The sequence below is a fragment of the Mustela putorius genome, unplaced genomic scaffold, assembly GCF_011764305.1.
Source record: "Mustela putorius furo isolate JIRA1106 unplaced genomic scaffold, ASM1176430v1.1 tig00001692_pilon_pilon_pilon, whole genome shotgun sequence".
In the NCBI taxonomy this organism is placed as follows: Eukaryota; Metazoa; Chordata; class Mammalia; order Carnivora; family Mustelidae; genus Mustela; species Mustela putorius.
In genome coordinates, this window is record NW_025421844.1 from 30712 (window position 1) to 44293 (window position 13582).

Genomic DNA, 13582 nt, shown 5'->3' on the forward strand with positions numbered 1-13582 from the left:
GGCGTTCTATAAATGAAGGAAAAACCCAAAAGTGACATAGAACAGAAACGTACAGAGACACAATCTGTAGAAACAAGGACTTCACAGGCAAAATGATGTCAATAAAAACTTACCTTTCAATAATAACCCTCAATGTAAAAGGCCTAAATGCTCCCATTAAATGGCACAACGTTGCAGACTGCATAAAAAGAAAGTACCCGCTCATACATTGTCTACAAAAGACCATGTTGAAGCTAAAGGTACATCCAGACTGAAAGTGAAGGGATGGAGAAGCATCTTTCATGCCAACGGACCTCAAAAGAAAGTTGGGGGTAGTGATTCTCATATCAGATAAATTATATTTAAAGATGAAGACTGTAGACAGAGATACAGAAGGACACTACATAATTCTTAAAAGGGTCTTTCCACCATGAAGCCCTAATAACAGTAAATATTTATGCTCCCAATATGGAAATAGCCAACTATATAAGCCAACTGTTAATCAAACTAAAGAGCAATATTGATATAAACACATTGATTTTAGGGGATTTTAACACATCAGTCTCAGCAAGACAGATCATCTAAGCAGAAAATCAATAGAAAAACAAGACCCTTGAATGACCCATTGGACCAGATGGACCTCATAAATATATACAGAATATTCAACACTAAAACAACAGAATACTCATTCTTCTCAAGTGCACACAGAACTTTCCTGAGAATAGACCACAAACTGGATCACAAATCAGGGATCAAATTATACCAAAAGATTGAGATTTTCCCCTGCATATTCTCACAGCACAATGCTTTGAAACTGGAACTCAATGACAAGAAAAAGTTTGGAAGGAATTCGAACACCTGGAAGCTAAAATCCACCTTGTTTATGAATGTTTTGATGAACCAGGAAATCAAAGAACGTAAACAATTCATGGAAAACAATGAGAATGAAGACGCTTTGGTCCAAAACCTATAGGATACAGCAAAGGAAGTCCTAAGGGAGAAATACATAGCCATCCAAGCCTCCTTCAAAGAAACTGAAAAGTCCAGAATACAACAGCTCTATTGAAATGGAGAATCAACAACAAATTAAGCCAACTCCACACACAAGAAAGGAAACAACCAAGACTAGAGCAGAGATCAATGAGATAGAAACCAGAGATACAGTAGAACTCATCAATGAAACTAGAAGCTGGGCTTTTGAAAGAATCAATAAAATCAATAAACCACTGGGTAAACTAATAAGAAAGAAAAGGGAGAGGACCCAAATTGATAAAATTATTAATGAAAAGGGAGTGATCATGACTAACACCAAGGAAATAGAAACAATCATCAGAAAGTATTATCAGCAGTTATATGACAATAATTAAGCAACCTAGAAGAAATGAATGCATTCTTGGAAACCTATAAACTACCAAAACGGATTCAACCTGAATAGACCAATATCTAGTAATGAGATTAGAAGCTCTGGTCAAAAACCTCCCAAAGAGATAAACCTTAAGGTAAACCTCTTTCCCCAGTCAATACTGTCCCTATATATAAACCAGTTTTAATCCCTCTTTATCTCAGGGAAGTTGAGTCATTTAATAAATATATCAAGAAACATCCTGGAAGAATCAAAATAACCTTCCTCGCCCACACTCAGAATTTATAAGGACCCTTCCATCTTTTTCATTTGTCAGTGTTTCTGTGTATTTGTTTTTGTTCCGGTAGTATATAAATCTTATACTTGGGGTTCCTTTTGGCTAGGTTCTTCCTCCTCCTCCTCTCCTCTCTCCTCCTCCTCCTCCTCCTCCTCCTCCTCCTCCTCCTCCTCCTCCTCCTCCTCCTTCTTCTTCTTCTTCTTCTTCTTCTTCTTCTTCTTCTTCTTCTTCTTCTTGTCATTTACTTTTGTTGATCTTTTTGTTTGTCTGTTTTTGTTCATATATTTTAATAAATCTTACCTTGCAGGTGTAACTGTCCCTCAGAACAATGTATTATGTAAAATATAACCCATGGGAAATTTTACTAGTTACCAAGCACATTTAGATATAGCCAAAAAAAAAAAAAAAAAACCACATACTGACAACAGGCCTCTGGGGGAGAGGACGATATACAGCCTTGCAGCTGAGCATCTAGGTATGCCCGGCTAGCTCAGGGAAGAACGCCGCTGGCTTCATGGAAGCCGAGCAGCTGGGAATGCCCAGCCAGCTTAGGGGAGATTGCTGACTGCTTCATTTTTCTGTCATCTCCCCTTTCTCCTCTGAGAGCACTTGTGGCTAATTATATAAGTCCATTGAATGTGCTTCCTCAACTATAAACTTTACAATGCATGCCCAAACATATTTTGCCTTCCTTCTTATTTATCTACAAGGCATATGACTAATGATGGGCCTTCTTCAGCTCTCCTGTCCCTTACTGTCAATATCTAATATAAGCAGGACAGAAGAGTTGTTCAGGGCAACAGCATTTTCTACTGTTGTCCCCTGCTCACTTTCTCTTGCAGATGACTTGTTTGTGCCTCATTCTTCTCCCGTGTGCTGTCAGGAAGTGGCATGGGGGCCCATTCAGGCTGATTCTTCTCTTTTCTCTCTCTCTCTCTTTCTCTCTTTATTTTTTCTTTCTTTTTGGTGGGGACTCCTGATTGCTCAGAAGCATTCCAAAGTGCAAATTGCCAGCACCAATGTTGATACATTCAGCTACACATCCCTTCAGCCATCTTTCACCAAGAGGTCTAAGAGAAGGAATGACCAACAGAGGAATAATTCAGAGAATGTGCCCTCTCCATCAGAGCTATTTGGTATGGATATAAACAGTATATCAGAAAGTAAATTCAGGCTAACAATTATCCAGGCAATAGCTAGGTTGGAGAAAGCCTTTAGTGAAAAAATGGAATTGATCAGGGCAGAAGTGAGAGCAACCAGGATGATGTTGACAATGCTCTTAATGAGTTCTAATCTAATCTAAATTCTCTAACAGCTAGGGTAACTGAGGCAGAAGATAGAATTAGTGATCTGGAGGACAAACTGATAGAGAAAAAGGATCAAGTGGAAGCCTGGAACAAGCAACCTAGATGCCATGAAAACACAATTAGGGAGATAAATGACATCATGAAACCTTCCAATGTCAGAATTATCGGAATACCTGAGGAGGAGGAGAAAGAAAGAAGACTTGAGCATATAATTGAACAAACTCTCCATGAAAATTTTCCCAATTTGGAGATTGGAACCAGCGTTGGTGTATTAGAGGCAGAAAGGGCTGCCCCAAAGATCATAAAATCTAGAAAGACTTCAAGACATCTGACTGTGAAAATGAAGAATCATAATTTTAGACAAGAGCTCTTGAAAGCAGTTAGGGGGTAGAGATCCCTTGTGTACAGAGGAAAACCCATCAGAATAATGTCAGACCTGTCCACAGAAACCTGGCAAGCCAGAAAGGGCTGGCAAGATGTATTCAGAGAACTAAATAAAAATAACATGGAGCCAAGAATACTTTATCCAGCAAGACTGATATTCAAAATGGATGGAGAGAAGGAGTTTCCAAGACTGGCAAGGAATAAAAGAGTATGTGACCACCAAGCCAGCACTAGAAGAAGTATTAAGGGGGGTTCTACAAAAGAGAAAAATACCTAATAATATCATTAAACAGAAATGTATGGAGAAAATCTATAGAAACAAAGATTTCACAGTAACATGATGTCAATAAAAACATCTCTCTCAATAATCACTCTCAATATAAATATCCTAAACATGCCCATTAAATGGCACAGGGTTGCAGATTGGATTAAACAACAGGACCTGTGCATATGTTGTCTACAAGAGACCCATTTTGAACCACAGGATGCATCCACACTGAAAGTGAAGGGATGGAGAAGCATCTTTTATGCCAATATGCCTCAAAAGAAGGCTTGGATAGCGATTCTTATATCAGATAAAATAAATATTAAACTAAAGACTATAGTCCGAGATATAGAAGGACACAACATAATTCTTAAAGGAACGATCCACCAAGAAGATCTAACAATTATAAATACTTATGCTCCCAATATGGGAGCAGCCAATTTCATAAAATAAAGAGTCATATTGATATGAATGCATTAACAGTAGGAGATTTTAGCACACCACTCTCAGTAACAGACAGATAATCAAAGCAGAAAATCAATAAAGTAACAAGAGCATTGAATGACACATTGGAACAGATGGACCTCATAGGTATATACAGAACATTCCACCCTAAAACAACAGAATACTCATTCTTCTCAAGTGCACATGGAACCTTCTCCAGAATAGACCACATACTGGGTCACAAATCAGGACTCAATTGATGCCAAAAGATTGAGATTGAGATTATTCCCTGCATATTCTCAAATCACAGTGCTTTGAAACTGGAGCTCAACCACAAGGAAAATTTTGGAAGGAATACAAGCACCATGAAGCTAAAGACGACCTTGCTTAAGAATGCTTGGGTCAACCAGGAAATCAAAGAAGAACTTAAAGAATTCATGGAAACCAATGAGAATGAAAACACTTCAGTCCAAAACCTATGGGATACAGCAAAGGCAGTCCTAAGGGGGAAATACATAGGCATCCAAGCCTTCCTCAAAAAATAAAAAAATCCAGAATACACCAGCTGTCTTTCCACCTTAAAGAACTGGAGAATCAACAACAAATTAAGCCAACTCCACACACAAGAAGAAAAATCATCAAAAGTAAAGCAGAGATATGAGATAGAAACTAGAGGTACAGTAGAACACATCAATGAAACTATATGCTGATTTTTTGAAAGAATCAATAAGATTGATAAACCATTGGCCACACTAATCCAAAAGAAAAGAGAGAAGTCCCAAATTAATAAAATTATGAATGAAAAGAGAGATCACAACAAACACCAAGGTAATAGAAGCAATCATCAGAAATTATTATGAACAGTTACATGCCAATAGGTTAAGTAAACTAGATGAAAAGGATGCATTCCTGGAAAAGCATAAACTCCCAAAATTGACCCAGGAAGAAACTGACAACCTGAATAGATCAATATCTAGCCACGATATTGAAGAAGTGATCTAAAACCTCCCAAAAAATGAGAGCCCAGGCTTCAAGGATTCCCTGGGGAATTCTACCAAACTTTCAAAGGAGAAATAATACATATTCTCCTGAAATTGTTTAAAAATTCAAGGCAGAACGAAGCCAACATTACTCTGATCCCCAAAACAGGCAAAGACCAGGCCAAAAAGGCAAATTTCAGATGAATATCCCTGATGAATATGGATGCTAATATTCTCAACAACATCCTAGCTAATAGGATCCAACAGTACATTAAAAAGTTACTGTTGGTGGTAATGCAAGTTGGTGCAGCCTCTTTGTAGAACAGTGTGGAGATTCCTTAAGAACTTCAAAATAGAACTTCCCTATGACCCTGCAATTACACTCCTGGGTGTTTATCCCAAAGATATAGGTGTAGTGAAAGAAGGGCCATCTGTACCCCAATGTCTATAGCAGCAATGGCCACGGTTGCCAAACTGGAAAGAACCAAGATGGCCTTCAATGGATGAATGGATAAGGAAGATGTGGTCCATACACACTATGGAGTATTATGTCTCCATCAGAAAGGACGAATACCCAACTTTTGTAGCAAAATGGACGGGACTGGAAGAGATTATGCTGAGTGAAATCAGTCAAGTAGAGAGAGTCAATTATCATATGGTGTCACTTATTTGTGGAGCATAACAAATATCATGGAGGACATGGGGAGATAGAGAGAAGGGAGTTGGGGAAAATTGGAAGGGGAGGTGAACCTTGAGAGACTATGGACTCTGGAAAACAATCTGAAGGTTTTGAAGGGGCAGTGGGTGGGAGGTCGGGGTATTAGGTTATGGGTATTATAGAGGGCACAGATTACATGGAGCACTGGGTGTGGTGCAAAAATAATGAATACTGTTATGCTGAAAATAAGAAATAAATTTAAAAAATAAATAAAATATGCAAGTGAAAAAAATAAAAATAAATAAATAAAATTAGCTGAAGAGAATGCAAAAAAAATAAAATATTATTTTATTTTGTGGGATTTATCCATGGGTGCTAGAGAGGTTCAACATTAGCAAATTGATCAATGTGATACAATAAATCAATAGAGAAGAGAAAAAAAACGCATGGTCATCTAAATTGATTCAGAAAAAGTATTTGACAAGATACAACATCCATTCATGATTAAAACACTTCAAAGTATAGGGATAGAGGGAACATTGCTCAACTTCATAAATTCTCTCCATGAAGAGAGATTATCATCCTCAATGATGATTCTCTGTGGATATATCCACAGAAAAATATCATACTCAATCGGAAAAGCTGACAACCTTCCCTTTGAGATCAGGAACACGACAAGGATGCCCACTCTCACCACTCTTGTCCAACAAAGTATAAGAAGTCCTAGCAACAGCAATCAGACAACAAAGAGAAAGGAAATGTATTGGAAATGAGGAAGTCAAACTCTCTTTCTTCGCATATGACAGGATACTTTATATGGATTACCCAAAAGACTCCACCCCCAAACTACTAGAACTCACACAACAATTCAGTAACGTGGCAGGATACAAAGTCAATGTACAGAAATCCATTGCTTTCTTATACATTAACAATGAAAATATGGAAATGGAAATTAGAGAATTGATTCTATTTACTATAGTGCCAACAACCATAAGATACCTGAGAATAAACCTAACCAAAGAAGTAAAGGATCTGTAGTTGAGGAACTAAGGAACACTCATGAAAGAAATTGAAGAAGACACAAAAAGATGGAAGACTGTTCCATGCTCTTGGATCAAAAGAATGAACGTTGTTAAAATGTATATTTGGCCTAGAGAAATATGTACTTTCAGTGCCGTTCTGATAAAAACTCCATTGGTATTTTTCAAAGAACTGGAACAAATAATCCTAAAACATGTATGGAATCAGAAGAGACCCTGAATTGCAAAGGAAATGTTGAAAAATAAAAACAAAACTGGCAGCATCACATTGCCTGATTTCAAGCTTTACTACAAAGTTGTGATCACCAAGATAACATGGTACTGGAATAAAAACAGACACATAGACATGTGGAACAGAATAGAGATCCCAGATATGGACCTTCAACTCTATTGTGAAATAGTCTTTGACAAAGCAGGAAAAGATATACAGTGAAAAAAAGACTGTCACTTCAATGAATAGTGCGGGGAAAATAGGACAGCTAAATACAGAAGAACGAGAGAATTCCTCCTTTCTCTTACACCAGACACAAAGATAATCTCAAATTGGAGAAAAGACCTCAACATGAGGCAGTAACCCATCAGAAACTAGAGGAGAACACAGAAAATAAACACTTCAAAGTCAGACACAGCAACTTTTTTCAAGATATATTACCAAACCCAAAAGAAACAAAAGCAAAAATTAACTTTTGGGACTTCATCAAGATCAAAAGCTTCTGCACAGTAAAGGAAACAGTCAACAAAACAAAGAGGCAACCCACAGAATGGGAGAAGATATTTACAAATGACAGTACAATCAAAGGGCTGGTATCCACGATCTAGAAAGAATTCCTCAAACTCAACACACACAAAACAGATAATCATGTCCAAAAATGGGCAGAAGACATGGACAGACATTTCTCCAATGAAGATATACAAATGGCCAACAGACACATGAAAAAAATATTCATCAACACTAGCTATCAGGGAGATTCAAATCAAAACTGCATTGGGGTACCAACTTACAGCAGTTAGAAAAGCCAAAATTAACAAGACAGGAAACAACGTGTGTTGGAGATGATGCGAAGAAAGGGGAACCCACTTACACTGCTGGTGGGAATGCAAGTTGGTGCAGCCACTTTGGAAAACAGTGTGGAGATTCCTTAAGAAATTAAAAATGGAGCTTCCCTATGACCCTGCAATGGCAGTACTGGATATTTACTCCAAAGATGCAGATGTAGTGAAAAGAAAGACCATATCTACCCCAGTGTTCATAGCATCAATTGTCCCAGTCGCCAAACTGTGGAAGGAGCCAAGATCCCCTTCAATGGAGAAATGGATAAAGAAGATGTGGTCCATATATCCTATGGAGTATTATGCCTCCATCAGAAAGGATGGAATACCCAATTTTATATCAACATGGACAGGCCTGGAGGAGATTATGCTGAGTGAAATAAGTCAAGCAGAAAGAGTCAATTATCATATTGACTCTTTTTGCTTATTGAGTCCATTTTGCTTATTATGACTTCATTTTGCTTATTGGTGGAGCATAAAGAATAAAAAACAGTACATTGGGAGCTGGAGAGGAGAAGGGAGTTGGGAGAAATTGGAGGTGAAGATGAACCATTAGATACTATGGGCTCTGAGAAAAAATCTGAGGGTTTCTGAGGGGAGGGGGGGAGGTTGGGTGAGCCTGGTGGTGGGTATTGTGGAGGGCACATATTGCACGGAGCAGTGGGTGTGGTGCATAAACAATGAATTCTGGAACACTGAAAATAAACAAATAAATAACACCTGGGGGCATCACGTTGCCTGATTTCAAAGTATACTAAAAATCTGTGATCAGAGAAGGGGGGACAAGATGGCAGGGGAATAGGAGGAGGCGCCTTTTCAGCTAGTACCCCAAAGTGAGCTGATTACCTACCAAAAAAATCCATTCACCCATGAAATCAGCCTGAGATCAGAATCACACACATCTGGATCTCTACAGGGGCAGAAGACGACACCAGTGGGCAGGTAAAGCAGAAAGGGAATGGCGGACTGATATCAGAAGATAAACAAAAGGGGGAGGGAGCCACCAGAGATGACCGGTTGGAAAGTAATACCCAATAGGAGCAAGAGTGCCCTGCGTCTGGGGACCAGCATTAACTTGGAGACTGGTTGAAAGCACTCCAAAAAAACAAAGGATCTCAGGGGGAAATTGTAGAAATCGGGGTGGCTAGGGACAGGGGCTTAAGTCCCAGGTCCCAGGACAGTCTCCCCAGTGCAGAGGCAGAGAGAGTGCAGTGTAGAAACCAGGTCTTGGTCCCTAAGCTGCCAGCGCACTGAGAATGCCTGGGTTCTGGTGCCTGTGAGGGGATGGGAGCCACAATAGCCCTACTACAAAGCCTAAGATAGTTACAAAGGCCCAGCTGTCCCTCTTTGACCTGTGCCATTGTTTCCAAAGCCTAAGCCTCATGCCCCAAACTCACCCCTGACAGAGGTGCACAAAAGCCCAGCCTGGTGCTCTTGGAACTGCGCCCCATTCAAAGTGCCTGAGATGCACAAAAGACCCATAGCCTGGGCACTCCCAGCCCAGTCCAGCGGCAAAATCTCAGTGTGTGATTGCTGCTTGGAACCTCTCTGGCAGTCAGGAGCTCACAGACAGCTGCCACTGCCTTGGCTTTGGGTACAAGCAAAAGATCCTGCATCCCCAGGGTCTGCAACTTGGAACCTGCTCCAAGGGGGAACTTATTTCGGCTCTGCACCCAGAATGAGGCCTCTCTCTGAAAGGAAGATCAGGGTGTGGTTTGTTTTCCTCAAAAACTACAAAACCATCAAAGGCGGTCAAATGAGAGAAAAAAAAGTGAACAAACATAAAAACCACCAGAGAACAAAAGCCTGAAAAAAAACAGTTTCCTCAGAGCCCACCCCCTTGAGGGGGGCAGGAGGACTTAACTCAGGAAATGTCACAGACTGACAACCCATGTGGCAAGCCCCTCCCCCAGAAAACAAATAAAAAAAAAAAAAAAAAAAAGAAAAAAAAAAAAAAGGACTACAAGAGAACAACCACTACTTCATAGGAAAACTTTTACTGTTCACTCGTTCCCACTATTCTGTTGTTGTATTTTTTTTTTCACATAGGTAACTCTTTTAACCTATTTACCATCACAGCGAGCTGTACAGTACATCAAATTCCATAATACCATTCTAACCTGAACTTTTTCATACATACACCTGTTTTTCTTTTGCATTTCTATTTTTTGAATTCCTTTTTTAAATTTTAGTTTAGTTTAGTCTAGTTTATTCCTTTTTATTTTTATCCTCTAATATTCATATGGAGTTAAAATTCAAAGTAATCCCCTTTCCCCAATCAATACTACCCCTATAGGTAAACCAATTTTTAATCCGTTTATCTTAGGAAAGTTGAGTCCTTTAACAAAGATATCAAGATACATCCAGGAAGAATCAAAACAACCTTCCTCGCACACACTGAGAATTTATAAGAATTCTCCCATCTTCTTCTTCGACCAGTGTTTCTGTGTTTTTGTGATTGTCCTGATAGCATATAAATCTTACACATGGGGTTATTTTTGATGAGGTTCTTCCTTTATTTGCATATATATATATTTTTTTTTTCTCTTGTCAGTATCAGTCTTCTTGTCGCTTTTTGTTTGTCTACTTTATAAATCTTACCTTGGGGCCCATCTGGGATGATCCTTTTCTTTCATCTTCCCTTTCTTTCCTGTCTCTCTCTCTCTGTTTCTTTTTCTTTTTTTTTTTTTTTTTGTCTCTCGTTTGGGTGTGGAATCCTGATTGCTCAGAAGTGTTCCAGGGTGCACCTTGACTGCACCACAGTTGATACATCCAGCTACATCTGTTCAGTCATCTCCCACCAAAATGACTAGGGGGAGGAATGCACAACAGAAGAAAAAGACAGAGGATGGACCTTCTGTAACAGAGCTAACGGCTACCAACATAGACAATATGTCGGAAAGACAATTCAGGCTAACAATTATCCAGGAAATAGCTAGGTTGGAGAAAGCCATGGATGACCAAACGGAATTGATTAGGGCCGAGCTGAAAGCGACCAGACAGGATGTTCACAATGATAGGGTGGAGCATAAAGCTACCAGGGAGGAGGTTCACAATGCTCTCAATGAGTTCCAATCTAATCTAAACTCTCAAAGCTAGGGTACCTGAGACAGAAGATAGAATTAGTGATCTGGAGGACAAACAGATAGAGAGAAAGGATCAGGAGGAAGCCTGGAACAAACAGCTTAGAAACCACGAAAACAGAATCAGGGAAATAAATGATGCCATGAAGCATTCCAACGTTAGAATTATTGGAATCCCTGAAGGGGAGGAGAAAGAAAGAAGTCAAGAAGATATAGTGGAACAAGTCCTTCATGAAAATTTTCCCAATCTCTCGAATGGAACCAGCGTTCATGTACTAGAGGATGAACGGTCTCCACCCAAGATTATGCATTCCAAAAAAACATCAGGACACCTGAGGGTCAAATTGAGGAATTATAATTTTGAAAAGCCGCCAGGGCAAAGAAGCTCCTTACTTACAGAGGAAAGCCCATCAGCATAACGTCCACAGAGAACTGGCAAGCCAGAAGAGGCTGGCAAGATATATTCAGGGCACTAAATGAGAAACATGCAGCCAAGAATACTTTATCCAGCAAGACTGATATTCAAAATGCATGGAGAGATAAAGAGTTTCCAAGACCAGCAAGGCTTAAAAGACTATGCAACCACCAAGCCGACACTGCAGGAAATATTAAGGAGGGATCTATAAAAAAAAAATCCCAAGAATAGCATTGAACAGAAATATAGAGACAGTCTACAGAAAGAAAGACTTCAAAGAGACTCGATGTCAATAAAAACGTATCTATCAATAATCACTCTCAATGTGAATGGCCTAAATGTTCCCATAAAATGGCACAGGGTTGCAGATTGGCTAAAACGACAGGACCCATCCAGATGTTGTCTACAAGAGACCCATTTTGAACCTAAGGATACACCCAGACTGAAAGTGAAGGGATGGAGAAGCATCTTTCATGTCAATGGGCCTCAAAAGAAGGCTGGGGTAGCGGTTCTCATATCAGATAAATGAGACTTTAAACTAAAGACTGTAGTCAGAGATACAGAAGGACACTACATAATCCTTAAAGGGACTACCCACCAAGATGATCTAACAATTGTAAATATATATGTTCCCAATATGGGAGCAGCCAATTACTTATGAAAACTGTTAATCAAGATAAAGAGTCATATTGATATGAATACACTAATCATAGGATATCTTAACATGCCTCTCTCAGAAATAGAAAGATCATTGAAGCAGAAAATCAATAAAGAAACAAGAGCATTGAATGACACATTGGACCAGATGAACTTCATAGATATATACAGAACATTCCACCCTAAAACAACAGAATACTCATTCTTCTCAAGTGCACAGGGAACCTTCTCCAGAATAGACCACATACTGGGACACAAATCAGGACTCAACTAATACCAAAAGACTGAGATGATTCCCTGCATATTCTCAGAACACAATGCTTTGAAACTGGAGCTCAATCACAAGGAAAAGTTCCAAAGGAACTCAAACACCTGGAAGCTAAAGACCACCTTGCTTAAGAATGCCTGGATCAACAAGGAGATCAAAGGTTAACTGAAACAATTCATGGGAATCAATGAGAATGAAGAGACTTCGGTCCAAAACCTATGGGATACAGCAAAGGTGGTCCTAAGGGGGAAATACATAGCCATCCAAGCCTCTTTCAAAAAAAATTGAAAAATCCAGAATACACCAGCTGTCTCTAAACCTTAAGGAACTGGAGAATCAACAACAAATCAAACCGACTCCACACATAAGAAGGGAAATAATCAGAGGAGAGATCAATGAGGTAGAAACAAGAGATACACTAAAACATATCAATGAAACTATGAGCTGGTTTTTTGAAAGAATCAATAAGATCCATAAACCATTGGCAACACATATCCAAAAGAAAAGAGAGAAAGCCCAAATTCATAAAATTATGAATGAAAAGGGAGAGATCACAGCGAACACCAAGGAAGTAGAAACAATCATCAGAAGTTATTATCAACAGTTATATGCCAATAGGCTTAGCAACCTAGATGAAATGGATGCATTCCTGAAAAACTATAAACTACCAAAATTGAACCAGAATGAAATCGACAACCTGAATAAACTGATATCTAATAACGAGATTGAAGCAATGATCAAAAACCTCCCAAAAAACAAGAGCCCAGGACCTGATGAATTTTCTGGGGAATTCTACCAAACTTTCAAAGAAGAAATAACACCTATTCTCCTGAAGCTGTTTCAGAAATTTGAAGCAGAAGGAAAACTTCCAGACTCTTTCTATAAAGCCAGCATTACCCTGATCCCCAAAACAGGCAAAAACCTGACCAAAAAGGAGAATTTCAGACCAATATCACTGAAGAATATGGATGCTAAGATTTTGAACAAGATCCTAGCTAAGAGGATCCAATAGCACACTAAAAAGACTATCCACCATGACCAGGTGGGATTCATCCCTGGGCTACAAGGATGGTTCAACATTGGCAAATCAACCAATGTGATACAACAAATTAATATGAGAAGAGAGAAGAACCACATGGTCCTCTCAATCGATGCAGAAAAAGCATTTGACAAAATCCAGCATCCATTCCTGTTTAAAATGCTTCAAAGTATAAGGATAGAGGGAACACTCCTGAACTTCATAAAATCTATGAAAGACCCAAAGCAAATATCATCCTCAATGAGAAAAAGCTTGCAGCCTTCCCGTTGAGATCAGGAACAGGACAGGGATGCCTACTCTCACCACCCTTGTTCAACATAGTATTAGAAGTCCTAGCAACAGCAATCAGACAACAAAGAGAAATAAAAGGTAT